At 36.2% G+C, this 26276-nt stretch overlaps 1 long non-coding RNA gene across 1 annotated transcript in view; it reads right to left on the bottom strand.

Moving 5' to 3' along the window:
* Window positions 1–10540: 10540 nt before the first annotated feature.
* LOC149540041 (uncharacterized) overlaps window positions 10541–26276 on the bottom strand; it is an 80442-nt gene continuing 64706 nt past the window's right edge. The window contains exon 2 of the long non-coding RNA XR_016355963.1: window positions 10541–10796. This is a non-coding gene — a long non-coding RNA (uncharacterized LOC149540041). The remainder of the gene's footprint in view (window positions 10797–26276) is intronic.

The following is a 26276-nucleotide window of genomic DNA, read 5'->3' as shown; positions in this document are numbered from 1 at the left end:
TATGGGTAGTTAGGAGTGAGTCATAGGTTCCTTTATGACTTAGTCGCAGTTGTTTAGTAGTTAGTCATCATTTTTTATGATTATGACTGCTATTATGGAGGCTCTTTTCATGGATTCGACCCCAAGGGGGTTTGTACCTAATCTCTTGAACTCTTATTGTTTAGAGTGTTCTGATTATGTAGAGGAAGATTTTGTCACATTTTCTCGTGTCCTTGGCATATTTTCTACATTCTTTGTAATTCAGTTTTGGGATACTCAATATATGGATTGAATCATTTTGTGATAGTTTCTTCTTGAAATCTAGCCTTCTTTCCTTTCTATTTCTGTGTGTGAAAATATCTGATTGATAAAGTGGAAAGTGAGTCTTTAGGATTCTTTGTTATTTTGTCTCGTCCATCACCAGATAGCTATGTGAATGCCTTTATCTTCCTTAACTCTCATTGTCAGGACCTTATTATGAAATATTGATGCAAACCAATATAGGATTGAAGTGTTTGTCATCAGGGAGGATCTTACTATTTGTTAATAGTCATATCTTCGATATTCACAAGTTTTGGTGTATCACCTATTAAGTTTAGATTCAGTTTTAGGTGTTCATTTTTGTATTTCTTCTCGTTTTCCCATCAAGTTTAGTTCATTTCAGTAATAAGAGCTTAGGTGCTTATCACAAGGAACGGCCTATAATCTGAAGATTCACTTAGTTCAATAGGAAAATCCCACTACCTATGAGTGATTTCATGTTACCTAAAATTTCAAGTTCATTTCACTGAATTTGGTAGGGTGCAAATTATAGGTATCAACAATAACATTGCCATCACCATCCTTGATTGTTTTTTACTTCAAACTAAAATGCTTTGCACATCCTAGAATGAATTTCGGTTCTAGGGCAACCATAGGAAAGGAAGACACCAAATGAATATTACTCCTTTCGATGCGTTTCATTTCATGATTAGCAGGAGCTTCTATCCTTCGCAAGAAATCAATCATATCCAAATGCCCAATCTCTGTATGTGACACTATCAAGAATAGACGTGACCTGGGATTGAGTTGCATGAGCCAACTCTTTACCATATTGATATTTCATTTTGCCTTTCACTTTTGTAGATGAGGGCATCCCTTGTGCTTGTGCTACAACATGAAAATTTCAAAATGTGAACACATCATCAGAGGATATTGCTTCCATAAATACGTTGATTCATGAACAGCAACAAAGCTTTGGAGTATGGATGAGACACTTCAAAGATCTAATGTGATCATCTTGAAAAGAGACAACATGCATATGTAAAGGCTGAAATATGACTTGAGAGGATGGAAACATGAGGTGAAAGTGATTGTTGATGAATACACTTTAAGGCATGAAAGTTGAATGCATGCGAATGTGTGCCAATAAAAATTTTTGACTTTTAAAGAATGACTTTAAGTCAAAAACGGCTTTTCAAGATGTCATTGCATGAAAAGTGAATTACATGTATATGTGACATGCAATTGGGAATGATATTTTTAATTTGTGCGGTTGCACCCAAAAGGTCCACTTTTTGTTTACTAAAATGATCATATCTTTTGATTGCCAACTCCAATTAAGCCCTAAGATAGATCATATCGAAGGGAAAACTGAAAACAATAACTTGAGTAAAACCAAAGGACCTAAAGTCAACACTCACTCAAAAACAAGAAAAAGGACATTGAAGGCTTCAAAAATCAAGCATGGGCTCGGCAAACAGATAAATAAAAATGACTTGACAAAAGCCTCCAGTAAAAAGATTCATTATATAAATTGGGGTTGATTGGTTGATCACTACTAACCAATTAAATAATGAACTAAACTCAGAGAATTGCGAAACTAAGTTGAAAAAGTTTCGTACTATTACCTACATTTTGTGTGACAAAAATGCAAGACAATAGCTGACTCTGTCTGGGGAATGTTACTCATTTGTTTTTTTAAATAAAAAAGTGACATAGAATAAAGTTCTCTAAGTGCCTTTAGGCACTCCATTGGGCAATAGAGTCAGGCGACAAAAGAAAAAGAAAAAAAAAAGCCTACAACCTAAAATAAAACTTATATACAAGTAGTTATCTGATAATTATAAAAAGTAATGTTAAAATGTTGTCCATTGTAGGGCAGTGACATTGGTGTTCCATCATGATATGCAAGCCAGAAGATATTTTCACTTGTAATTTGATGAATTGTGAAAGGTCCTCGCCAATGAATCAAACTTGTCATGAATTCTTTTTGTTTCTCGCCTTTTTTCCTAGAGTAGAACAAGATCAACAATTTGAAATTCTCTGTACTTGGCCTTTTTATCAAAAAACGCTTTTACTTGTTGCTGGTGAGAAGCAAATGTGTCAAACACCTCTTTCCTCCGCTACTCCAATTGTTGAAGAAATGTAATCCTCTTACCCAGTGCATTTGAATAAGTATCATCTTCAATGGCTCGTACTAACTTGAGAGAAGGAAGCTTTAATGTCATTGAAATCTCAGCATTGATCCCATATAGAAACTAAAAGGGAGACATTCCAATTGCTCATTTAGGAGTAATCTGGTCTGCCCACAAAGCATCAAACAAAGCCTTGTGCCAGGTTCTCTGATTTGATTCAACCAACTTTTTAATGAGTCATTAAATTCTTGTTACTTGATTCTACTTGACCATTACCCTATGGGTAATAATTAGATGCATGTGCCAAAGTTATTCCATGATTGAAACAAACCTCAATCACTTCACTAGCAGAGAAAGCAGTCGCATTATCTGAAACAATTTTATTTGGAACACCAAAAAGTGAAATGATATTCTACTTCAGAAAGTCACAAATTATTTCAGATCTAGAACCCTTCACTAGAATTGCTTTGACCCATTTAGTGAAGCAATCTATTGCTGCTAAGATATGTGTATGACCCTTGCTTGACAATGGATTAATAGTACCAATGAAATCAATTCCCCATTGTTGAAAAGGCTCATAGGATCACAACTGGCTTTAATGGAAGAGCAACAAGCTTTGCTTATCAACAAATTGTTGACACAATTCACATTTCTTCACCCACTGATAAGCATCTTGAAAAGAGTGTGGGCCAATAGTATTGCACTCTCAAAATCTTATGTGTAGTCATAGGTGCTAAGAAGTGTCCACCACACACCTAATTATGAAAAGAATCCAAGATTCACACTCGTTGATTCTAATCAACACATCTAAGAAAGGTCTCATCCATCACACGCTTGTAAAGACCATTTTCCTAAAGAATAAAACTTCACGCTTTTAACATGAGAGTCCTTCGTTCTTTGAATGTCAAATGTGGAGGTCATTCGCCATAGCTCAAATAGTATGCCATATGAGAGTACCAATCATTTGTAGTGCTAATGAACAAAACAGTAGGAAGAGAAGAATTCTCATCTTCTACCTGCAAGGGTTCATTTTCAGCCATTAGCTGATAGAGTCCTTTACCAAAAACTAACTTGGTAGGTCATATTTCCATATCATATTCCTAGATCTTAGCAATCCAATTTCCTCTTTTAGTACTAAAATCCTAATGTGTCAGAATAGTCTTGACAGTAGTATTTGGAACTAAAGCAATTATATGAGAATTCAAAATACAGAACCTAAAATGTTTCACTGCTTTAACAACAACATAAGCATGTTTCTCCATCTGACCATATTTTAGTTCATGGGCCTTCAAAGGACAACTCATGAACGAAATTGATGATTCAATACCTTCATCATTTTTGTGCATTAGAATAGCAGAAAGGATATGTTCTGAAGCATAACTATACATGATGAAGCTTCTTGTATAATCAAGACATACTAACACAAAAGCATGTGCTATAGCATCTTTGATTTCTACAAATGCTTTTCTTCCTTCTTGATTCCCATGGAAAACATTCTTTCCTTCCATTATTTCAACAATGTGACAAGTTTATTCAGCAAAATCTGGTACAAGCCTTCTTAGAATATGATGCAGGAGCATCCAGAGGTATAAGGGCAATCCTGTGTCACCCAAAAAATGTACTTAGACTTAGTTTCTGTTTCATGTCTTTACATTTTTGGATACCCATTTGGCTCAAATAAAGGTTCCAACTCTCATAGTTCAACTATCAGTGCGTTTGAAAATCTCAAAAAAATAGGAGCATGTATTTGGGCCATCATTTCGGTAAACTAGAAGGTGTGAATTGGCCAGATGAATGTAATCATGATTTAGAGCATTCCAGAAAAAGAATCAGATCAATAGGCCCCACAGTTTGAAAGTTATTGCAGTTTTTCGAGTTTTGGAGACCGCCTAAGAATGCTTCAAAGTCAGGTTTGGGGCATTAAATGACCTCGAAAAGGGTCAAAAAATGGGGAACGAGCAAAGCTCGTCCATAGGGCTATAGAGCGCTTCGAGAGCTTTTCGAAAATGTAAACGGTTCGTCAATCGAAGCTACAGTTCAAAAGTTATGCCTCCCGAAAGTTCGGTTACCGTTTCTGGATTCTTCTAGATTTGCACCGACTTCTAACGCAGCTTTCGAAACCTTCTATTTCGTCGGTGGATGCCTACTAGCACTTTCTAGAATGTACTCCTAGTCCTTAACCCTCCGGGGTCTATTTAAGGAGATTTCTGTCATTGTAAAAGGCAGTTCAGAGTGGAGTTTGAGAGGAGGTGCTAAAAGGAGAAATATTCTCCAGATTTATGCTATTGTAAGCCCTTATGGCATGTTCTGAAGTTTATTTTTTCTGTACTATTTGTACTAGCTTATTTTCTCAGTTAATATAATTTTCCTTTTCTGTTGTGTCCATTTTGTTTTTGGGTCGTGTCTCCATCAAGTGGTATCAAAGCGGGTTTTCTTGAGTGTGTAGACAGAGCGCCAACTGTGAGGCAGTTTGCACCAGGACTGTGTGGTTGTGAGTTCGAGTTAGAAGATGCCTCCATGAAGAGAGAGTGGCGGAAGGGCCAGAGCTATTAATCCTGAGGAGGTTAGAGCCCTCCAAAGGCAGGTACAAGCATTGCAAGAGGAGCTTCGTAGAGGAGCAAATGTTTTCGCAGGTGACAATAGTGAGGATGACAATGAAGAGGAAGTAATGGGACCAGAAGAGGAAGTTGATGGGGAAGTTCTGAATCCTGTAAAGGAAAGGCTTTTTAGGGCCATTACTAAGTTTGGGAAAAGACCTACAATTGAAGTGGGTATATTTTCAGGAAATCTGAAACCAGATGAGTTGATCAATTGGATCAATGAACTGGAAGAATACTTTGAGTATGAGGATATAAGGGACCCAGATAGGGTTAAGTTTGCAAAGGCCAAACTGAAAGGCCATGCCAAAATTTGGTGGCAAGAGGTTCAACTGGAAAGACTTAGAAGAGGAAAGGAGAAGATCACAAGATGGGATCGCATGGTGGACAAATTGAAGAAGCAGTTCATTCCTGTGGACTACGAGCTTGATCTGTTTAAGAAGATGCATGGGTTAAAGCAAGCAGGAAGATCAGTCCAAGAATATACAGAGGAATTTTACCGATTCTTGATTAGAGCGGGGCATGCAGAAGCAAATAAGGAGAAGGTTGCTCGTTATATCAGTGGATTGAGACCTAGCATCCAAGAGGAATTAAGTCTAGTAAGAATGACCAGCGTTGAAGAGGCATACCAGTTTTCCCTACGAGTTGAAGAGAAGCTGAATAAAAGGTTTGAAGGAAGACAAAGAGGGCGTGGTCAAGGAGGAAGGGGAAGCGGTAGATCATCTGGAGGCTGCAATGAAACCCAAAAGAAAAATGAAGATGTGGGTACTAGCAGAAACCAGAGGAATGAGGCTTTCAACCGCTCCCATGATCAAGACTTTGGAAATCAAAGAGGAAGAGGTAGAGCACGTGGACAAAGAAGAGGAGGCTTCCGTGGTACCTGTTTCCATTGCAATGAAGAAGGTTTTCCATTGCAATGAAGAAGGTCATCGTGCCTTTGAATGCCCTCAACGACAAGGAAGGACAGATAAAAGAACTAAGGGCCAAGCTAGGGTTGCTCATGTGGATGAGGATGCACAATCATCACATTCAGAGGATGCAGAAAGAGGAGAGACCTTGGTAAATGAAAGAGTCCTACTAAGCGGTGAAAATGAACCAGGACAGCGAAGCAGTTTGTTCCGTACCAGATGCAAGTGTGAGGATAAATGTTGTGATGTGATCATTGATGGTGGTAGCATTGATAACTTGGTATCAGAAGAGATGGTCTCTGAGATGAAGCTCAAGAGGGAGAAACATCCCCAGCCCTATCGGATTTCTTGGGTAAAAGATGATCATAAGGTCCTGGTAAGTGAACAATGTTTAGTAAAATTCAAAATTGGGAGTTACCATGATGAAGTTCTCTGTGATGTTATTTCGATCGATGTTTGCCATGTATTGTTGGGTAGACCATGGCAATTTGATAGACATGCAGTGCATGATGGACATGCAAACACATACTCTCTGACAAAGGATGGAGTTCGCCACAAATTGAAGCCCATGAAAAAGGAAGGTGAAAAGGTATGTAGCAGTGTTAGGATTTGTCTTGTTGATGGAAGGAAGTTTTTAGATGGCATGAAACATCAGCATATGTGCTATGCTTTGATTCTTAGGAAAGATAAAGAAGGTAGTAGTGAAATACCATTTAAAGTTTCAAATTTACTAGGGGAGTTTGGAGATATTATCTCTGATAATGTTCCAGATGGATTGCCACCAGTAAGGCAAATCAGTCATCAGATAGATCTGATTCCAGGAGCTAGTTTGCCGAACAAGGCTGCTCACAAGATGACTCCTACTGAAACTGAGGAGCTAAATAGACAGGTTCAGGAGCTGTTGAGGAAGGGCTTGATTCGAGACAGCTTGAGTCCATGTGCAGTACCTACAGTACTCGCACCAAAGAAGGATGGAGAATGGAGGATGTGTACAGATTCTCGAGCTATAAATAGGATCACCATCAAGTACCGGTTTCCTTTGCCAAGGATGGATGATATTATGGACTGCTTGAGTGCAGCTCAGTACTTCACAAAGATAGATCTGAAGAGTGGTTATCACCAGATACGGATTCGAGAAGGAGATGAGTGGAAAACAGCCTTCAAGAACAAGGAGGGTCTTTATGAGTGGTTAGTCATGCCCTTTGGATTGACGAACGCCCCAAGCACCTTCATGCGGCTCATGAATGAGGTACTTAAGAAGTTCTTGGGAAAATTTGTTATTGTCTATTTGGATGATATTTTAATTTTCAGCAAGACTTTGGAAGAACACTTATTGCATATTCGTAGTGTCCTTGAAAGGCTAAGGGAAGAGAAACTGTTAATTAATCTGAAGAAGTGTAACTTTGCAAAAAGGGAGTTAGTCTATTTGGGGTTTGTTATATCACCTGAAGGTCTCAAAATGGATCCGAAAAAGGTAAAAGCCATCTTGGAATGGCCTACTCCAAGGTCTGCTACTGAGGTAAGATCATTTCATGGTTTGGTTAGTTTTTACAGAAAGTTTATTAAGAATTTCAGTAGCATATGTGCACCCCTAACTGATACAATAAGAGGGGATAGAAAAGAGTTCAAATGGACTGTAGCAGCTGTGAGAAGTTCTGAATTGTTGAAGAAGAAGGTAACAGAATAGCCTGTGTTGGCACTTCCAGATTTTAGAAAAGTGTTCCAGGTGGATTGTGATGCTAGTGGTAGCGCTATTGGGGCTGTATTAAGCCAAGAAGGTAAGCCTATTGCATATTTTAGTGAAAAATTGAATGATGCAAAGAAGAAGTATTCTGTTTATGATCAAGAATTCTATGCAATAGTTCAGGGCTTAAAGAAATTGAGGCATTATTTATCGCCAAAGGAATTTGTTTTGTATACTGATCATCAGGTATTACAGTACCTAAATAGCCAAGGTAAATTGAATTAGAGGCATATGAAGTGGGTAGAATTCTTACAGAGTTATACATTTGTGTTGAAGCATAGAAGTGGAAAATCTAACAGGGTTGCAGATGCACTAAGTAGGAGACAGTCATTGCTTACAGTAATGCAGGTTGAAGTAGTTGGGTTTGATGAACTCAAGAATTTGTACCCCGAGGATCTTGATTTTGCTGAAGCATGGAAAGCTTGTAAAGAACCTGTTGCTGTAGATAGAACCAAGTGGTTAGACTATTTGATTCAGGATGGCATGTTGTTCAAAGTTAGTCAATTGTACATTCCCAGGAGTTCCATGAGGGAAAATCTGATTAAGGAGAAACATAGTGGAGGGATGGCAGGACATTTTGGTCAAGATAAGACCATTGCCATTCTTAGAGAACATTATTTTTGGCCTCAAATTTCACAGGATGTGAAGAAGTTTGTACAGAGTTGCCAGGTTTGTCAAGTTGCCAAGGGGTTTAGTCACAATACTGGTCTATATCAACCATTGCCTGTTCCATCAAAGTCATTGGAGGACATAAGTATGGATTTTGTTCTTGGATTGCCAAGGACACAAAGGGGTAATGACTCAGTATTCGTGGTGGTTGATAGGTTCTCCAAAATGGCACATTTCATTCCATGCCACAAAACTCATGATGTTGTCCATATTGTAGACCTGTTTTTCAAAGAGGTGGTAAGACTACATGGTCTTCCAAAGAGTATAGTTTCTGACAGAGATACTAAATTTGTGGGGTATTTCTGGAGGACATTGTGGAAAAAGCTGAAAACAGACTTGAAATTCAGTTCCACGCATCACCCACAAACTGACGGCCAAACAGAAGTGGTAAACAGAAGTCTGGAAAATTTGTTGAGATGTTGAGTTGGGGATAAGCCCAAGGGATGGGATTTGATTCTACCACAAGCAGAGTTTGCTTACAATAACTCTATAAATAGGAGTACTGAAAAATCACCATTCCAAATTGTATATGGGAATAGCCCAAGGACTGCACCAGAATTGAGGAAAATAGAACAAGGGGAGAGGACAAGTGCTGAAGCTGAGGAATTTGCTGAACATATCAAGCGTCTACATGAGGAGGTTCAAGCACACATTACCAAGATGAATCAAGAGTATAAAGCCAGGGCTGATCAAAAGAGAAAACATAAGGAATTCCAAGTAGGAGATCTAGTCATGGTGCACTTACGAAAAGAAAGATTTCCAGTTGGTACTTACAACAAGCTGAAAATGAAGAAATTTGGCCCCTACAAAATTCTGAAGAAACATGACTCAGGAAATGCATATGAGGTGGAGCTACCAGAAGGTATTCACATTTCTCCCATCTTCAACATTGCAGATTTAACAGAATATCATGATGATGGTGCAGATGAGGAGCTGGTTTTAGAGCCATGTCCAATTCCTGCTTCTAAGAAGGAGGAGATAGAAGACATTCTAGATCATCATGTGGGTAGGAGTACCAGAAACAAGCAGTATGAAGAGTATTTGGTCAAATGGAAAGGACGATCGATCGAGGACTCAACTTGGATTTCAACAGCTGAGGTTTCCCATTTGGGATTTCCTCTACCATCCATAAAGTGACAGGGTCACTTTTCAATCTACCCTGGGTGTCTGATGCAGGAGCATCCAAAGATATAAGGGCAATCCTGTGTCACCCAAAAAATGTACTTAGACTTAGTTTCTATTTCATGTCTTTACATTTTTTGATACCCATTTGGCTCAAATAAAGGTTCCAACTCTCATAGTTCAACTATCAGTGCGTTTGAAAATCCCAAAAAAATAGGAGCATGTATTTGGGCCATCATTTCGGTAAACTAGAAGGTGTGAATTGGCCAGATGAATGTAATCATGATTTAGAGCATTCCAAAAAAAGAATCAGGTCAATAGGCCCCACGGTTTGAAAGTTATTGCAGTTTTTCGAGTTTTGGAGACCTCCTAAGAATGCTTCAAAGTCAGGTTTGGGGCATTAAATGACCTCGAAAAGGGTCAAAAAAATGGGGGATGAGCGAAGCTGGTCCATAGAGCTATAGAGCGCTTTGAGAGCTTTCCGAAAATGTAAACGGTTCGTCAATCAGAGCTACGGTTCAAAAGTTATGCCTCCCGGAAGTTCGGTTACCGTTTCTGGATTCTTTTAGATTTGCACCGACTTTTAACGCAGCTTCCGGAACCTTCTATTTCGTCGGTGGATGCCTACTAGCACTTTCTAGAATGTACTCCTAGTCCTTAACCCTCCGGGGTCTATTTAAAGAGATTTCTGGCATTGTAAAAGGCAGTTCGGAGTGGAGTTTGAGAGGAGGTGCTAAAAGGAGAAATATTCTCCAGATTTATGCTATTGTAAGCCCTTAGGGCATGTTCTGAAGTTTATTTTCTCTGTACTATTTGTACTAGCTTATTTTCTCAGTTAATATAATTTTCCTTTTCTGTTGTGTCCATTCTGTTTTTGGGTCATGTCTCCATCAGAATATTCACCTTACCAAAGAAATAATGAACTACAGTTTTCCTTGGTGATAAATACAAACTTTGTATTGTTTGTACCTATTACCTATTTGACCTATCAACTCAAACAGAAAGAGCTAACTGTTGGAAATCACTGATTATTTAAGTGTTTACATTCAAAGCATAACATTATGCAAATATTTGGTCATTTCTGTAAGTGATTGCATTTTATGATGAAAACAAAACAATATCTCATGAAATAAAACAAGTGCCATAATTTTTTTTGAAAATGTAATTCTATTCATCAAATGTCCAGAATGTTTCACACAAGTCGTGAAACTGACCAGTCAAAGAAATAAACCAAAGCTTGACTTTGAATATAAATACAAATGTGAAAAGAAAAAGTAAGAAGGGTCATGGGTGCCAACCATTGCCTGGAATGATTGGTTGTATTGTTTCTTGTCCACACATTTGCCCTCGTTGTCCCACTTTCCACGCTCCTGCTCCAAACCTTGCAATTGCAAAAAATTGAGTTAGATCAAAATGATCTAAAAAAAAGCCAACAATCTCACCATCCTTCCATGCATATGTATCTACATCCAAAATCCTAAGCCATGATTCATCTCTCTAATTGGTTGTGTCATGTGTAGGAAAAGATCAATGTCATGTGGACGTAATGTGTGGCTCCCACAAGGGTTCGAGCCCAACATATCATTGATTAACAGGTTTATATCAGCCATAGAAAGAAAAAGCATAATATCAAAGGGGCATGTGTCTATTATACGCGAAACCTTTTATTATTACATTGAAAATTACAAGGAAAGATAAATCAACAAAATAACTATTTAAGGGACAGCTATCATTAGCTTGGAACCTTACAGTTGATCAGTAATCAAAGATGCAGTATGTAAAAGTGATCAACAAACAAAATGTGAAATACTATAGAAAGAGTTGCCGGAGAAATGAATCATAGGTTGAAAGTCTTCTAAGTTCAAATATTTCAGTAAATGGAAGACCATATCAACGAAAATAAGAAGTGTTTCTATGAAATTAAGGAAAAACAATATGTTCCACATTGCTGATGTAAATTTTCAAAATAATGAGTGTCACTTGAATCTGCCCAGAAATTACAAAATTAAAGTATTCAAGTACACTTTAAAAACTAAGAGTTTCTTTTGGAGGTCAGTAAGTGAATGAAGATACAAAATGACTTAGATTATCTATGTTGCTAATCTAAAGGAAAAAGAAAGCATTACCTCAAATTGCAAATTATTATAAGATGAACATTGCTAAATTGAATACTTCAGCCAAATAAACATTAAAGAAAAATTTCATAGATGCCTGGGTTTGAGAGTCTGAACTTTAAGCATTCCTAAGACCTAGACCAAACCTAACACGACTTTTAAAGTTGTTGGTTGGGTTTGGGATGCATGCGAATGAGCCCAATGAGACCTAAAAATTCTTATTGGACTGATTGACACGTATGATCAGACTCAAGTATGAACTTTAGAAGTTGAAACTTTCATAGTTATCCATCTTAGGTATGCATATATGAATGTAAGTATTCAATGGATGCAAGTGATTAGTAGATGTATGGGTATACGTATGTCTAGGGTTGATAGCAAAATGTATGAGTATGAACTTGGCAGTGTGACTTTAAATAGCTATGACAGTAGGTGTATGCATATGCATTTGTGTGTTGATTAGGTGCATGCACTCAACCCGTGCATACATATATGTATGAGTGAGGTGGGCAGGTATGAAAATGAAACTTGAACAACCTGAACCAACAACTTGACAAAACTAAAAGCTTAAGAAAAACAAGGAACTACCCTAGGAAAGAAAACAAACTGACATGTGCTTGGACAACACTTAGGAAAAACTTAAACTAACATGCAGATGCATTTATTCAAAGTATGAAACCTAAACCTAGAAAACAAAGATAAGATAGATCATACCTCAAAGCAAGTCTTGAGGTGTGTGCCGTTGAAAGGGATTGGTAGAACATCTCCTTCAAGAGTAGCAAGCTAAAATGCATTGTGCTCCTTGCATTCAATTATTTGAAAAGGACCTAACCAGAAATGGTCAAACTTGGCATGTTGTCCTGGTCTTGTCTTGAGAACATCCCACTTCAGCACCAAGTCTCCTTCCTTGAAATGACTCTTAGTAGCCCTTTTGTCAAAAAAATTCTTCATCTATAACTATTGATATTCCAATTTTTTGCAATGCTTCACTCCTTTCTTCTTCTAAGTCCAGAAATCTAGTTTAACTTAGCTTGAGGGGATCATTTTCTTCAAATAATATCAGCTGCTCTACAAGCTATAAATCAAGAAACTCAATAGTAAAAGGCAGTTTAGCCTCTTTCCAATAAACCAAGATATGAGATGTACAGATGATTTGTTTAGGAGTGATCCTATCCAACCATAGGGCAGATTTTAACTTTAAATGCTAGTCCCGCTTATTATCCTGCAATGTCCTCTTAATTATCTTGAGAAGATTTTTATTAGTACTTTCAGCTAAGCCATAACCCTAAGCATAATAGTTATAAGATAAGCTAATCATATTAATGTCCAACAAGAGACCAAAAAGAGGTCTATGGGACTGAAAGATTACAACAACAAGACTAACACCAACAGGGGCACACAAAGGTGCCCGAAAATAAACAAATACAACCAAAGAAATAGCAACAAAGAGTAGATATAGAGAAAGCACTAGGAGTCTTTCTTGGACGAAAAGAAATCAGTCAGTGAATGATACACATGCCGCTGTGTAGAGGTATTGTAGTGTCTCCAGCCACTCACAGATGAGTATCGCTAGTGTAAATAGCCAAAACGGGATCTGACACACTTAGAAAGTCTAGCAGGATGAATAGAGCTAGAAGGCCTTTTCACACCACGCAAAGGGGATAATGGTGTAAAAAAGGCAATTATAAGCTGAGTAGACGAGTGTTGGTGCAGAAGCAGTGTTTGGATCATACTATCACAGAGCATGATGGCCTCACGAAGATAAAGTACAAGGCATCTTTGATCATAATAGTTGAAAAAGTTATAGAGAGAGAAGCACTCCCGGAACAGACAAAAGAATCTCCCTCTGATCTCATAGTAAATAGGGCATTGAAAAAGGAAATGAGCCTCATCCTCCACCTCCCCTAAAGTACAGAGCAAACAAATCCACTCCCCACTAACAATATGATGATCAGTCTGAGCTCGAAGACGGTGAGAACCCACTCAAAAAGAACCTAAAGAGATCTGCAGGGCATGAAACCAGTGCCGTGAAAGACAGCTAGGGTGGACAATAATACCATCAGAAACCTCCAAAAACTGTGCCGCATAGAAAGACATCTGTGGGCGTAACTCGCCAGGAGGGTTAACCTAGGTAGTAATAATATAACGCCTATAAATATCAAGACGGACATGCTCATTCAACTCCTGCCTAGAAGGGAGAAGATGAGCAGGGGCATCCAAAGAGAACTGAAAAGGAGGGAGACTATCAATGTCAATCCCAATCGAACTCAGCAAAGAAGAAACTTGTGTATACCAGCAATGCGTGAGAGAACCAGACTCAGCAGCTGCAGTGGAAATCGAAGAGCAATAGGCTAGATAGGAGTAACGGTCCCGATCCCCAGTAGTATCCACAATCCCACGAATATGATGAAGGAACCAAACCAAATCAAAGATGGCTGCAAGTCTGAAAGGATGAACACCAAACTCAGCAAAAATGACACTGAGGAGTGAACCTGTGACATCTGATGATGCGCCTCAAGAATAATGTCTAAACCCGCTCAACCGAAGCCCAATCAAAGCTAAGAAGAGAAGGGCCCCAAACCACAGAACCATAAAGAACAATTGGCTACACAAGAGTGTCTAAGAGAGAAATCTTAGACGAAGTATCCTAGAAGTGATGTCTGAAACACTGTTTCTTGAGCAGAGCAAGAGAACCCATACCCTTATTAACTCTAGGCTGAATAGTTGGTCTCATACTGAACCGCACGCTGGAAAACATAACACCCAGATAAGTATAGGATGAAGTGATCTCGATCTCCTAACATATATGTCATTCCGTACATCACATTCAGTAACCTTAGCCCCTCATTGTAGAAGCTTACAACAACAAATTCACTGGCCTCTCTTAGTGCCACAACTTCAGTCTAGCGTGTAAAAAAGTCAGTTGCAGTCAAAATCCATTTATGACCAGCACTTGAATTTGGATTGATGGGGCTCACAAAATCAACACCCCATTTTAGAAATGGCCGATCAACTAGAATTGGTTGTAAAGGTAGGGTTATCAGCCTTCCCTTGCCTGCAAATTAGGCACGTTTTTCACATTTTCTTGCCCAGGCATGAGCATTTTTTAATAAATCGGGCCAATAATAAGCTACTTTCATTATTTTCTACGATGTAGTCTTTGAGGAATAATGGCCTCCCTCATTATGAAACTGTTTTAATAGCTTGCTGATTTGATCATCATCAATACATCATAAAAGCATTCCACTATGAACTTTTCTAAACAAAATATTATCAATTAGAACATATGGTATGGACTGAAGTCTGAAATACCTGTGTTTAGCTCTATCCAACCTCAAAGGGCATTCTCCTGTTTGCAAATAAGGAATCATTTCAGTCAACTAGTTTACCGGTTGGTCATTTCCAACTTGAACATTGTTTACCAGCATCAAATTTTGGTTGTTTTCTATATCCTGAACAGTGTCATCAGCCAACTGTTCACACAAACCCTTACCCCTAACAAGCTTGGTGATATGAATGTCAACGTCATATTGCATGATGCGAGTTATCTAGCTTGCTCGCTTTTCATTCAAATCTCTGCTTAGTAAGAATTCTTTCACACTTGGGCGAGCTACCATTAAATGAATCTTGCTATTAGAAACCAAGTGTTTAAACTTTTTCAAAATTTTAATGACTGCTAGAACGTGTTTTTCAACAAAGTTGTACCTTTGTTCGTATTTTTGCAAACCTTTTGCTGAAAAATGCTACAGGATACTCAAATCCTTTGCATTAAAGAAATGGTGTCTAATCCACCATAAACATATACAATAAATTTTTTTGTAAACTTTGGATTAACCAAAGCAGTGGCAGCGAATAGGGCCTCTTTAATTGCTTCAACACAATGCTTCCCTTATTTGGACCAACTATAAAACAACATTCTTCTTTAACATTGATGTTAAAGGCTTTAACAAATTTGCAATATTAGGTATAAAACGCCTTACAAAATTGATCCTTCCAATGAAGCTTTGTAGTCCCTTTTTATGACTAGGCAATGTCACCTCTAAAATAGCCTGCACTCTTTCCAGATCTATAGTGGTACATATTTTGAAACAATGTATCCGAGAAGCCTTCCCTCATGAACAACAAATATAGAGTTCTTGGGATTTAGAGAGATACCAAACTCTCTACGTCTCTCCAATACCTATCTAAGATGAGAGATATGATCAATAGCTTCTTTACTAAAAACAATTATATCATCTAAGTGCACCAGCAACATTTTATATATCAGGTTTCCAAACGTCGTATCCATAGCTTTCTAAAAAGTAGCTCTAACATTTGACAGTCCAAATGACACTCTCCTATAGGCCACACGACCCCATTTTGTAGTGAATGTTGTTTTGAACTGATCCTCACTTTTTACTAAAATCTGATTGTATCCTGAATAACCATCTAATAATGAAAATTGCTTAGAGCCTAAAACATATTGTAAAATTTGTTCCATGGAGGGTAAGGAATGCCTATCTTTCAGTGAGGCTCTATTCAAGTCCCTAAAATCAACACATAATCGTATTTCTCTATTTTTCTTTCTTACAAGAATTAGATTAGAAACCCAAGAGGTATGTTTAATAGGAAATACAATCGCACCCTCTACAAGCTTAGTCAGTTCTTTTAGCATATTAGATTCTAGCTTAGGATTTATGGGTCTCTACTTTTGTCTTATCGGTTTGGCATTAGGCTCAAGTTCTATGGTATGATGGGTCAACATAGGATCAAAGGCTATTAAATCAGAGTAGTCCCATGCAAAAACATCATTAAATCTTGAAATAACACAATGAAAGACTGTCTTTCTTGTTGTGAATTCACTTTACCAACCTTCAATCCTTTACCTTCAAAAATTGACAGCTCTTCATAGTGTTCCTCCTTGATTAGTAAGCTAGTTTTATCCTTCCTTGCCTGATCATCCTGATGGAGCCAAAATTCTTTAGTCTCCATTATAATTTGAAGAGTGCAGCATAGGAGCAGCACTAAGTTTTTGTTACTTTAACTTCTATTATTTCCAATTTGGTCTACCTAACTAATGTCTCTTTTCAATCATGTTTTCTCTTTTAATTACCTAATCAGGTTGCCCATATTATGAGTTTATATATTTCTTCCCTATTCTTAACCGTGTATGGTTTTTCTCCATTCAAATATAGTCACTGAAAGGCATCAGATTAATGTTATAGGACTATATGATCATGTGAGAAACAATAATTGTATCACTGCTGAAGCCATATTGATAGAAAGTATCATTGCATTTATAATAAGGATCAGACCGAGAATGTGTTCATAAGGATAGAACTAACAGTCTAGAGAACCAGAGGATGCCTGAGAAAGTCATTTAAATGGATGTCCCACTTTATAAATCGGAAATAAATATATTGCCATCTGCTTTAGTATTCTTTCAATATTCTGTAAATCATCAGCAATATTGATTTCTTCCAGCCATCACCTTCAGTTTTGAAGTTACATATCAATTATATTACATCAAGATTGGTTAATTGTTTCAAGATATTGAGTGGATGAAGGAAAATATGTATGTGTTATTCTAGATATTTAACAATGAAATTGAGTAATAAATCTGAACAGGACTCAGGCACCCAATACATACCTTCAATGGAGCAGCAACAGTCATATATGGTGACAACTAGCAATGAATTTGACACATGCAGATTCTAGTTTTTATGATTCTAGTATTTATGTTTGCAGTGAGAGGAAACAACAAACTGAACTAAAGTAATAACCAGAAGCTTTATGAGCCACTGCCAAGAAAAAGTTATCTCCAGTAGCCGTTAGAGATTGCTCTTCATCCATGAATAACACCATTTATAAATTTTCATAAAACAATTTTTCTAATGTGTGTTGTGTCTGTTGCAGGCTATTGAGCATACATGCAAGAGGAAGAGGAAGTCGAGAGCTTGAATGAGTATTGCAAAAATATGGCTTGCGGTCTGAAGTTTAGAAGATGGGAATAGCACAGAAAAGTGCCCACGAGAATGAAGGAAATTGCATCAAATGTTATAAGTATCGGTCAGTTACCGCAGTTAAAGACCTGCGAGCATTTGCAAAAGAAGAATGACTGTATTAAATCAGTCTCAAACCACCAAGAGCCACTCCCAGGATACACATAGAAGGATTAGTCTAAAGAGGCATGCACGGGACTGAAGGAGATTATATTCAATTATGTGCAAACGCCAAGGAAATTCAAAAATGCATCTCATGGATTAATGAATTCACACCCAAAGTCGATGGATGCAAAGGTCATAAATTAACGCTTAGGGAGAATATAAAGCATCAGAATCTAATTATATTTTGATAAAATTAAAACATATTAAGTTTTTAACATTGGTTAGTTTTTATTATGAAGAGGTGCAAGGTTTCGTTGAATAACCGATGCCTTTTCAATCTCTCTAAATATATGATGTGAAATCAAACTGAGGGGAGGTACGATTCATTCATATTTAAATTTTTATATATACTATATGCACTTGATATATTTTATTCTTTTAATGGTAAATAAATGAAGTTTTGAACTAAGCTTGTGGATGGTGGATTATCGAATGAATTCTTGTGCAATTTTGGAGTTGAACTCTATTGGATGTGTTGGGTGGATATTTTGCAACCGACAGTTTTGGGTAAAAATTCAGTCGCAAAATAGGGTGACCAGCGATAGCATGTGAGACAGAGTCTCTCCTACCTTAAAAGGAAGGCTCCCCCTTCTCACCGTTCCTTGGGTCAACTCAAGGTAAGCAAGAAATTGAGAGATTTATAACAGGGTGTTACTATTATCCTTTCTTCTTAACTTTCAAGAAAGGATCCACTTATTCATAAAGCGAATAATGGGCAAGGTGAATCTCTAATTACACTTCAATTGAGAGCTGGAAACAGTGATACCGATAAACTTTAGCTAACTCAAAAGCTAGCCAAAACTGATGCAGGAGCATCTTGCATCCAAACTAAAAGGGAGACATGTTGAATTTATTTATTTTTTAAAAAAAAAATCTGGAGGAGAGAGAAAGTGACAAAAATTAGAGGAGAAATAATAAAAAAATAAAAAGGAGGAAAGAAAGGAAAAGAGGATTTTTATTTTTGAGGTGCATAAGTGGCATAAATAGAAAAATAAGAAAAATAGTTGTCATTACATTAATCGAGGTGTGTAGGTGGCATCTTAGAAGCTTGTGGAAAGTTTCTTAAATCTTGCATTTAATATTTGTTGTGATTCATAAAGGAAATGTAATTTTCTAATTGGGCCACATGGTGGTGTTTAGTTGTAATTCTAGAAGGTTATGGAAGTTTTAGAAGATTGTGGATATTGTGTAGAAGGTTGTGGATAAGTCATGCATTGGGTGGTAAGTGCCTATTTAAGCAAGGCATATGAGCATTTCTAATCAAGTTTGAGAAGTAGAAGCTAGAAGGCGTGAAGACTTCAAAGTGTGAAAACTCTAAAAGTGTAGCTCTTCAAGTAGAAGTTATTGGTGAAGCTCTTGGTGTGAAGACTCTTATTTAGGATTTCTCTTATGTTGAAGAAGTCATATCATCTTGTGGGTGTTGTAAGGATTTTTCAAGTATAATAAAATTATTTGTGAAGCATTTTTTTCTCTTGGTCTCCATATTGTTGCACTCTTGATTGCGAGTGGGTAAGGGTGGTGTGGCCCTTTATCAAAAACGTACCAGTTTGGCTCTAAGTTCGGTCGTATTTCTATATGGTAAAAGCTTTACAATTAGGACACAAAAACTCCTAAAAGTAAGAATAATGAACCATTTTGCGAATTAAGACGAAAATACAAGCTACAGACAAAGCTTCTAGCTATGGATTTTCATAATTGTTTCTGGTCAAAGCTCGGGCTTCAATTGTTAATTAACTCTTTTCTATGCTCTTTTATTGAACACACAATAATAACATGAATCAAGACAATAGGCACAAATTATAGTCACAGCTTCTAATTTGTTCTATCACAATTGTTTCTAGTCAAAACTTCGAATCCAATTGCTTCTTTATTCACTTTTCTCCCAAATTCGTACTACACAATCAAAGTTATGCTTGCACAAATGTGACAGATTTTTCTTGCATACAACAAAAGATAATTTTTACAATGAGGAGGCACTCCTTTGTATAGGCAAAGAAGTTGAGAAAAAGGTGGAGGAAAAAGTGGGAGCAACTCAACCAACTTTGACCTAGTCTAATGATGGGGGAAAATATAGGGTTGCATGCAACTTGCATTACATCCTTTTACATACATGTAACTCACATTACATGTAATTACACTTGTTCATGTAATGCATCTTCTTCAACTACAAACATGAAAGAAGAAGAAAGAAGATGGCAGAGAAGGAAACAATTTTGAAGAGCCTTGTACTTGATGATGCAATCCCATATGATCACAAGATTGGGAGTTCCTATACTTTGTACCGCTGCATTCATCTTGATAACCATGGTCTTGCATCTTTTGATAACCTCTGACTGTGATGAATTGTCCGTTGTTATGTGAAAACCTGATGTGATCCAGCTTTTCTCGTTCAAGTTGTCGTGAATTCTCCTTTGTAGATTGGCACATTCTGGATTCTCTGACACTTTGAAAACCTTTGATGATGTCTAGATGTAAACTCGAAATAACTTTCCATCAGCATCTTTAACCTTTTTTTTTTATAGTGTTTGGTGCATGGGAATGCGTGCAAATGGAGATTGCTGGTTTTCAATTCAAAATGTGACTTGGGCTTTCAAGATGTCCTTGCACGGAAAATGGATTACCTATAAATGCAACATATAATGGAAGGTGGAGGGTGAAATGAGACGCAAGTAAGAGTGAAAGATACACTTTACGTATATATGCCGATGAAGGCTAAGATGGAAAGCATGGAATGAGGCGGAAACATGTATTTACTCATGTAAGCGTGAATGCATATGAGGAGATGGAAATGAAAAATGGAGGTAAGATAATGAGTTATATAGTCACTTTGGAGGAAGGAATAAGTCAAAGTACACGGAAAGCAAAAATGACATCCTTTTGTCTTTTCAAAATATGACTTTTGATCAAAATCAAAACTTTTGGGTGTAAACGTAAGACATTTCGTGTAATCGTGTCGTGCGAATGGAAGCGAAAAATGAGATGGATGAAAATGGAAAGGAAAAATGGGATTACATGCATGTGCGAATGGCGAATGAGATGAAAAACACGTAATCGCATTTGTCAGATGAGATGTGACATGTAATGATATTGAAACAGATTGTGAAAAATGATAATGCTTTCGCATGTAATGAAGGAAAAACAAGTTTTTCAGAAAAAACTTGCAACTTCTCCAAATGGAGAAAAATCGACAAACAAGCACACAAAACCGAAACAAAAGAAAAAATGTACCTTTGAAAACAACTCAAAACATGCCAAGTTGCAATGCATTCCAAAGATGAAATTCAAATTTGGAACTTGGGGAAGAACCAAAAATATCAAAATGAAGGAGAAATTCGTATTTAAAAGAAAAATGCACATTCTAAGGTAAAGATTTTTACAAATGGCATCCATTCAACGATTTCATACATAAAATCAGCAAAGATAAGCATGAATTAAAATGCAAAAAAGAAGAGGTCCACTTACATGAAGAATAAGTGCCAAAAATAAGGAGAAAGCACTAAAAGAGCAAATTTTATAGTCTTAAGACCAATTCTCCTTTAAATCCGAATTTTCAAACAACTTTTTGACTTTTTCCGCACTTGCATGTAATGGACATTCAATGGTCGGATTTGATATGAAAGTGCCAAATAAATGGTGTCCAAAAACAATATCATGCATTTAAAACTCAAAAACAATCCCTTTTGATCAAATGTATGGGCTGAAAATGCAATTTTTTGAGTTTTTTGAACAAAAACACGACTTTTTTATTCAAAAATCTGGACCATTTTTGCAAAAACGTGGCCAAAAAATGCATGTTTTTGAGTCATTTTTGACTTGTGAATGCAAAAAATGACTTCCCCAAATGCATATACAAAAGTGGTTTCAAAATGCATAAAAGTGAATTAAAGCCCCAATTTTTCGGGCATTTTAAGCAAAAACGTGTTTCTCCAAGCAAAAACGATTTGGTGTTTTAACACCAAAATAATGATCACAATGTGATGGAATCAGCAAATAAGGCCAAAACGATTTGATTCCAAGCAAAAACATGTTCCAAATTTGAAGATTTATGGAATTTTTTGCAAAATCGTGCCCTAGCTTGGGAGATTTAAACATGTTTTTTGGCTCATTAAACTGATTTTTTAATGGGGGCAAAATGATTACCACTCCAAAATGCCTTGAATGCAAGTGATTTCATCCAAATCCATGGAGAAAATCTCTAGTTTTGATCAAAATCGTAGGTTTTTGGAGCAAGAACATATTTTCTTCACAAAATAGGACATTTCTATGTTCATTACATATTTTAAAACATGTTGGAAGGCAAAATCGGACCTTTTAGAGTCCATTGCATGTTTTAAAATATGTCTTTAGACATAATCTCACTTTTTGAAGCTCATTGCATATTTTAAAATGTGTAAGACTCTAAAATCAGACCTTTTGGAGTCACTTACATATTTTAAAACATTTCTCACCTTTTTGATGCACAAGCGCAAAAAACTCAAATTTTTATGTCATTGCATCAAAAAGGTCCACTTTTACAAGCTTTTGATGTAATGTGATGAAAAATGTCCCCAAAATGAGTTTTTATGCAACAACATGAAAAGTTTCCATTTTTCATAATTTTTTACATGCATATGCACAGAAATAGTCCATTTTAAGGCTTTGAAGTTATGTATTTCACTTATTTTTATAAAAATGTCATCAATGTGGGTCAGAAATAACATTTATGAATCATATTAATCAATATAATTCATAAACATTAAGTTAAAGTGACATTTATATAAGTATTTGATTTAAAATCAAAAATTCAAAAATTAACTATATAGTTCCATAGTCATTTTAAGTGAAAAATTAAAAAGTAACTCAACTTAAAATTATAACATAAAGTGCACTATAATCACTTTAAGTTATTAATTTAAATGAAAAGTAACTTAAAAACATAACAAAAAGTGAGTAAAATGTTATATTTTCAAAAAGTGAATGTCAAAATGAAAATATAACATCATTTTTTTAATTCGTGTTGTTGCACTTAAAATGTTCACTTTTGAGGCACTAAAATAACCATATCTCGACTGACAACTCCGATCGACCTCTAGGTTAGACCGAATCAAAGGAAAAAACAAAAGGCATGACATGAGCAAATCCAAAGGACTCAAAAGCAAAAAACGGACTGTGAAGGTTTCAAAAATCAAGCAAAAGCTCGAGAAAAAGCAAAACAAAAACAACTTGACGAAGGCCTTTAGTAAAATAATTTGATTTTTGAATTGAAATGGATCAATCAATCAACATTAAGAAATTGACTATTAAATTCAAGCTTAGAGAAACATGAACTAGCTTGAAAAAGTTTCGTGTTGTTATCTGCATTTTGTGGTGACAAAATGCAGGACAACAAGATAGATCATCTATAAGGAGTGTCTCCGGTATAATTTTATTTTTGGATCAGTAAGATATACTTTTTTTTTTAGACTTTTAAATTATTATTAAGTCGTGTCCTTTATAAATATTTTAAAATTCTGACAAGTGGACTGTGTCATTATTGCATTTTAAATTTGATAAACATAGATATTGTGAAATATTTTATTGTTTCTATATTTATGTCTAATTTGTCTCCGTAGGAGCTAAAGTGCATCTTAGACTAGTGTAAAATTGTGTTTATATAATTGATCCGTCACGTCTGAATTGTTAAAATTATTTATAGTTTAAATACATTGAATTTTATAAAGTTGTACATTTCAACTAATAATATTGACTTTGATTGCCCATTTAATTAAACACTGGTCTTTTACTCTTGATTTATAATCCATATGCTAACAAATGTTTCATTTCCTTCCATTGGGGAATTAATATATTCATTTGTTGCATTAATTTATAATTATTTTATATTATAAAACATTATCACATTTATATAATCATTTATTCTTAGTGCATAATTTGCAAGAGAAAAGCTTTTTATAATTCTGGTCATTTTGAAAGCTTGTGTTGTATTCATGTTCTAATCAATCTGCTATAAGTGTCTTGGATATAAGTGTTTTGTCCAGGATCAAGTACACCCGCCTTGGTTTTGCAGAGTGAGAAGCATAGGGGATTTGGATCGCATCAATCAATTCCGTCAAGTTGGCCTTAACAAGTTGGATATCCTAGCATCGAGCAGGCAAGGCTCGTAGGATTCCAATCTACGGTTTTGGGAACTAACACATCCAGGTTAAAAATGGTTTCTAGAGTAACCAAACCTTTAGGTAACTTATTTGTTTTCAGTTGTATGACCTAATCACCATATTGTTGAGTAAGTCTATCTTGGTTAGAAACTTCAAACACATCCTCTTCCCACAAAAAGTTCAATATTTGCTCATTTGAATCAAAACTTGTCCATTTTGTTGTTATCTGGGATTGAGGGTCTAACCACTATCTTCACATGATGTTGTTCATTCCTTTTAATTATATTCTCAACAATATTAAATTGTGCACCTATTGTTGCAAGTCTATCAGATGATTGATTTTTACTTCTAGGTATGGATATCAAATTGAAAGCATCAAATTCCTCTATAATATTCCATACCCCATTTTTATACAACTTTAAGGTATCATTTTTAACAGAAATCAAACCTCTAACTTGGTTTAAAATCAATTCGTTGTCCCAAAAAACCTGTAGGCACTTGATCTTCTTCTTTCTCGCCCATTCCAGTCCTTGAATAAGACCTCCATACTCAACAACATTATTAGAACAAGAGAATGGAAACCGAAAAGCAGCATGATACTTATCATCTTGAGGTGATATCAGCATTACACCTCCACTAGCACCATTCTTGCTTCTTGAGCCATCAAAACACATTTTTCATACCTGGCTATGTTGTTCATCAACCTGATTTGTTGTAATGACCCTGCTCAAATCTGATCTCAAAGTGCTGATAAGGAACTCAAAGAATATCGTCAAACAATTCACTTGCAACCTCCCAGCTTGCTGATTTATGTGATCAGACTGATATAAATGCTTGTAGCAGAAACCAAAGTACTCCAAACGCTTAGAAATCAAACTACAATGCATAAACTCTATCCTAGAAGCATCAACGACTCAATTTCATCTTTAACAATGCTCATATATGACTTCTAAATGCAAAACATGCACCTAGAGCCAACTGATAATTTTAGCAAACAGTTGGTATGCAACCTATATGTTGATAAGAACATCTACAGCCATTGACAATTTGTCAAATAGTTGGCATACATCTTCATATCACATTCGAATGAACATTACAACTATGTAAGACTTCCCAAAGATGATGTCTTATTGAAATGCAATTGCCTACACAAGTTTTCATGGAAATGCCAAGAATCTTGGCTTACAACATGACCCAACTAAAAATGCCAAAGTCTGATTACATCATCTGCCTATAGAAGCTCTATAAAATGCATCTAAATGACACGTAGATAGCATGAAATCTTCAAGGAACCTATAGCTTGAAGTTGACTTGAGTCTCCAATGGTGAAGCAAGCATTATCTCAGAAGATGAAGACCTTATGAACCAAAATCAAGCCACCTATGTTGCTGCCCCTATTTCTGAAGCAATGGCAGATATAAAATAATATGCAGCCTCTTGGTTGCCAACAAAGCCTCCAACAAGATCGCCTAGACCTCTAATATGAAGCGCCTCCACTCCTAGATGAAATTGTCCCAAGATGAAGTGTCTGAGCAAAATCGGACCTCTCACACAAGCTGATATGAAGACAGAAATTTTGGAAATGACTGGTATAAAAATTTGAGCATGCAATCAAACTCCTTCATGCCAAATTTGCGGAAGACTTAACACCAAAATGTCCCCTTAAAGCCCTAAATCGAATCATACAAAAAATTTGGCCAAAGGCCACTAAGTCTGAAGTAACTTTCTCCCAGCTACAATAATTCAAGTGATATTTCACACCCTCAAAATTGCACACCAATTGAGAGTTTTCGTTCTCAAAGGCTAAAGACAACTGCAGAAACCCTAGGCTCCACAACCATCAAACATCAACATCAACAACGACAAATCTGGCTAGTGAGAATGAAGCCCAGGGTGCCTATTTATTCTTTTTCTCCACTTTCTCCTGAAACTTCTAGAACATTATTTTATTTATTGACTTTATAAGATATTTTATAATTCAAGTCACTTTATTAAATTAATTAAATATAAAGTTACCTTTTATATTTATTTATTTGATAACTTTATAAATAATTAACTTAATACCACTTATTGATTTAATTAAAATAATTAATTAGTCATCCTCATAAAATATTCATCATTTTGGGCAACATAATTAATTTAATTAATTAAATCAAATTACCTCCAAAACGGGGACATTACATTTGTGTCCTTGCCCAAATTTGGGATGACTAAATTTGGCTCCAATTCATATACGTCCCAAAACCAGCATCATAAATAGTGTTGTTTTGAGAATCATAGGCATTTTCAGCAGTCCATTCATTGAGTAAAATGTTTGGAATACCATTGACACATGTTTTTGGATCTGGTACACCACATTGCTCGTCACTATCAAATGACATCAGATTTGCATTTATAGCGGCAAGGACGTAAGGCTCTATATGGTCCCTAGCTAGCATTTCAGACTTGATTGTAACCTTAGTACCATAAC

Source organism: Cupressus sempervirens, chromosome 9 (genome assembly GCF_028749045.1).
Source record: "Cupressus sempervirens isolate cs-2001-9-10 chromosome 9, ASM2874904v1, whole genome shotgun sequence".
Classification (NCBI taxonomy): Eukaryota; Viridiplantae; Streptophyta; class Pinopsida; order Cupressales; family Cupressaceae; genus Cupressus; species Cupressus sempervirens.
The sequence above is the reverse complement of the archived record's forward strand: the minus strand, read 5'-3'. Positions and strand labels throughout refer to the sequence as shown.